General features: G+C 36.4%; 1 long non-coding RNA gene across 1 annotated transcript; it reads left to right on the forward strand.

The window, feature by feature from the left end:
- Positions 1–754: 754 nt before the first annotated feature.
- On the forward strand, positions 755–2,624 carry LOC126267627 (uncharacterized). The gene is made up of 2 exons (XR_007549048.1): positions 755–2,183; positions 2,438–2,624. It is a non-coding gene; the product is annotated as an uncharacterized LOC126267627 (long non-coding RNA).
- Positions 2,625–4,617: the final 1,993 nt, after the last annotated feature.

A 4,617-nucleotide genomic window follows, 5' to 3' on the forward strand; every position in this document is an offset into this window, starting at 1 on the left:
AAAAAACATTATTAACAGAATAATCGGTAGTTAAAGAGATTCAGTTAATAAATCTTTATCACAGTGTTAAGGGGACATGCTCGTGAAAATGACCAAAATTCGAAGAAATTTTTTGCTCTATAGAAAAGAGCATTTCATGCTAATTTCAGAAATGTATATTTTATGGAAATTATCATTTCTCATTCGTTCTAAAATTGAGGTTGAACCCAGTGTTAACCGGGGCCATGCGCATCTGTCAGTTTGCAGTGCATCAGAAAACGCGATGTGTTATTTTGTTCTTCCGTTTTTTTTCCGGCGTTAGTTTCAGATCGTTAACAGTGGTGTATTCTAGAAGGCATTGACTCCCGGAACCGAAGTACAGGCGTGGGTAGAAGGCTACGATTCAAATGAAAACAAAGATCTTGGTCAATATATGATTTCGGAATGTCATAAGTGTGTGGTTTTGTAGGTATTGTGTGTTGTTCTGTTTCTGTCTGTGTGTCTAATGCGCTACAAATGTCGAGAGTAAAGAAATTTAAGCACAAACGAAAGTTTCGGGGCAACCAGTTCCAAACACAACCGAATAATACACATCAGTTGCTTCAAAAGCCGCCCGCGGAAACTGTCTACAGGCAGTGTTTCTAGACGTAAACTTTCGCTTTCTGAATATAATTAGAACAAGTCTGGTAGTATTGTGAGCAGTAATAACGACGGAAATTTTATAGTGAACCTAAGTATGCTGCCAACGTTAAGTACTGCAATTGTGAAGGCAGTATTGACGTTTCTGAGGACATTTCAGCAAGGAAGGGTCTTTCAAGTCGATTAGTGATTGCCTGTAACTCGTGTAAGATGCACAGTGATACTGTGACGATGTCAGTAACTGACAGTCGACATTACCGTGTAAATATTTAACTTGCTTATGCAATGTGATGTATTGGAAGGGGTCGGAGAGCTGCTCAGATTTTTTGTGCAGTGATGGATTTGTGTCCACCCCTACTGAGATTTGACAGATACAATAAATTAGTACATAATGCTTTATATAGTGTAAATGAGCATTCAATGAAAAGAGCAGCAGAAGAAGCATTGTCTGAGAATAGACATCGCAGCAGCATGTAACGTATCTTGGCAGAAGAGAGACCATACTTATCTGGATGGGGTTGTAACTGCCACATTTATTGAAACTGGTAAGATACTAAATTATGAATGTCTAACAAAGCGGTGCCAGGGTTGTTCAAGTAAATTTATTGGCACCCATGTTTGTGTATAGCACTTCGATAGCCCAAGTGTAAAACATGGAAATGAACGGAGTTATAAACATTTTTAGAAGATCAGAGGTCAGTTGTGGTGTGAGTTATGTAGGCTTTCTTGGGGATGGAAACTGTAAAGGACACACTACTGTTAATGACAGACCATATAGGGACACACTGATAGAAAAGCTTGACTTTGTTTGGCATGTACAAAAAAGAATGGGAGCTTGGCTGAGAAAATAATGTAAAGACTTTAGTGGAAAAAAAAAAACTGTCAGACAGAAAACACATAGGTAGTCCAGGTCATCTTATTAAAAGTGAAATTGATTCCTGGACTTAACATTATGGACTTGCAATAAGGAGAAATGTAGAAGATTTGGAGAACATGAGACAAGCTGTTGGGGCAACATGGTTTCATGGAGTGTCAACAGATGAAACCTCACAGGATGGTTTGTGTCAAAAAGGGGAAGATTCGTGGTGCAAGTACTGGTTGAGCAAAGATATAGACATACAATATACCCACAAGCATCCCTTACGACTTGCTGTAATGGAGGCAATTAGGCCTATATATAGATAGGGATCTGGCAAATGAAAATCTGCTTACGAAATGTATGCAAATGAAAGCTTAAACAGCTGTATATTGGAGACAACACCCAAAACTATATTTGTTGGGCTGGTGGTGCTGAAGATTGATGTAATGGGTGCAACAATAATATTCAATGATGGTGCAATTTCAAGGATCAAGTTATGAAGAAATTCAACATCCAGATGGGAAGGAATATGGCTTCAGCTCTAACTGCAATTGACAAGCGGCGGGTAACTGAAGCTGAGACAGCTGCAGAAGCTGCTACCAAGGAGTCAAAGATAAAGAAAAGAATGAAGAGAGAGAATATGGAGGATAAGGAAACAGGAGGACAACTGGAGTATGCAGCTGGAATATTATAAACGAGCACAGTGGTAGGTTAATAAATCTGTAAATCTTTTGCGGTTTACTGAAAACCTGAATTTTCATAATTCAGGTACAGTTTACTCCAAAATATTGAAGTTAAACTCTCAATATTGGTACAGATATTTAGAATGGCCTCCTCTACCTCCCTTACCTACTGTTTCCTGAAAAATTTATAACATGATGGTGATGATGTTGATAATATTTGAGCTACATTTTTAAATATTTTTCTTGTAGTAAAATAAATTACTTGTCTTTTTCACAGATCAGCATCAGGGAAGGAAACTGGAGGTATAAAACACTTATGTGAATGTTGTCTGTACTCTGACTCTTTTTCCAAGCTGCGCTGTCAGTGGTTCCAAAGAAAATGGTACTACAGTGAAGTAGAGTTCTGTTTTTTATGCTGTTATAAATATTGTTGTCAGTACCAAATATAATAAATATCTCAATGATTTTTTGGGAAGTGCTTTGACTAATTACTCTAATTGTGTGTAAGAATTTTGAGCTCTCGTTTATAGATCAGTTGCACTATGAGGATGAAGATAGTGCTAAAAATGCAGCCTGTTCAGGGGCATGTCCCCTTAATGAAGAATTTGAAAAGTTGTTACAACTATGTTTCAAGACTGCAATTTCTGAGAAATTGCTCTGGAAAGTTGCACTACTGACCATTACTTTCTTTAAAAAAATGTTCCTACATCTTACGATAGTAAGTGCTTCAACACAAAAAAGAAGACATCAATATCAAGTACCAAAAATATGAAAGGTGGATAAAAATAGTGAACTTACTTTTTATTTCTCAAGTACACCAATAAAAATTTCGCTATTAACAACAGTTTCACTAATGGTAATAGCAATTTCACAAGGAACACCTGCCATGTGTTTTAGAAACACATCCCTGTTTAGCCTATGTCTAGTTTTATTCATAAAATCTTCTTCGAAAAAAGATCTTCACAAACAAAATAAGTTGCTCAGTTCATATCAGGTGACAGTTTACAAACACTTTTCCACTTCAGAAGCAATTCTTGAGGTTGTTTTGGAAACTTGTTGAAATGCTTGTTGCTAACGTTCTCCGTTGAACCCACATAATATCCAGATGAACAGCTGGAATTTACAGGAGTATTTAAATGTTGATTTGTTGTGTTGAGCATTCTGAAAAAAGCATAAAGTTCTTCATTAAATGAAACTACTACTGGCATAGCAATCTAACTTTAATAAACAAACAGAAACCACACAACTTAATTCATGGTAGTAGAGAATACATTCATTTATAGGCTACAAGATTATTTGCTGAAAATTAAATGTCTTATCTTAGAATTAATTGCAAACATGTTTTCAGCAGGAAATCTCTTCAATTCCATGGTGAACTTTATGAAATTTAAAGTAAAAAACCTGTTTATAATGATGATCAGTAGTATGTACATATGAAACAAACACAAAGATGACTGTAACCATAGACTTCAGTACAGAGCAAGACAATAGAATATCATCAACCGCCACTGGACAGTTCTCATTGGTCAATTCTGGCTTCAGTGGAGATGATTAGTCACAATCAGTGTGGCCTCAGTTGCCTGAGACTGCGGTCAAGTGTGTGTGAGTTGCATTTGTGTGAGTGTGTATGTATGTGTTTGTCATATAATTTTGATGAAGGCCTTACTGGCCGAAAGCTATTTGTAATAGTCTTTTTGTTGTGTCTGTATGTGACTCAGCATTTCTACTATATGGCGAGTAGCAACTTTTCTTTTCACAAAATTCATGGAACCATTCTATATATCCACATTGGGAATAGCCCTTTTACAAGGTATTGTCTTTAGAGTTATGATTATCAATGCAAATTCTTGATTAATGGCTTAATTAACTAGTGAAAGATGTTATTTTGTTCATGAAAACTAGGCTGACAAAGGTATTGTGATAAAAGCTGGGATCTAGGAAGTAAAATGTAGGTGCTTCCAAATTTTAACATTAATTATCTGGTAAGTTAAGTTTCAGTGTGTGATGAAGCAAGCTGGAATATTTTTACTTCCCCTCTTGTTTTGCCATCTGCCTCCTTAGAATTCATTTTTTCACTTTTAACTAATTACCTTTTATGAACATGAATGTAATCTGCATTTTTATGCAAGAGAAAGGTTGGCCCTCAGTTTTAAAGAATATAGCACTAGATCTAATTTTGTGCAACAGTGCAATGGCCATATTAAATGTGTATATGGGGGAGGGGGGTTGTGAAAAGTGAAAGTAAACAACTGTGAAACGCAAATGTGCACCTGTAGGCTACATCATTTACAGTAGACAGTACTGCACTTCCACCCCGTTTTTTCAGCCAGTACGGCGATAAATGAAGAAACAAAGAAGGCGAGCGTCATCACAAGTGAAATCAAAGTAAGTTACTATAAAGAATGAATGCTAGCCTTTAACATATTAAACTCGTCTGATTAGCTCAGTAAGTGTCAT

The sequence above is a fragment of the Schistocerca gregaria genome, chromosome 4 (genome assembly GCF_023897955.1).
Source record: "Schistocerca gregaria isolate iqSchGreg1 chromosome 4, iqSchGreg1.2, whole genome shotgun sequence".
NCBI lineage: Eukaryota > Metazoa > Arthropoda > Insecta > Orthoptera > Acrididae > Schistocerca > Schistocerca gregaria.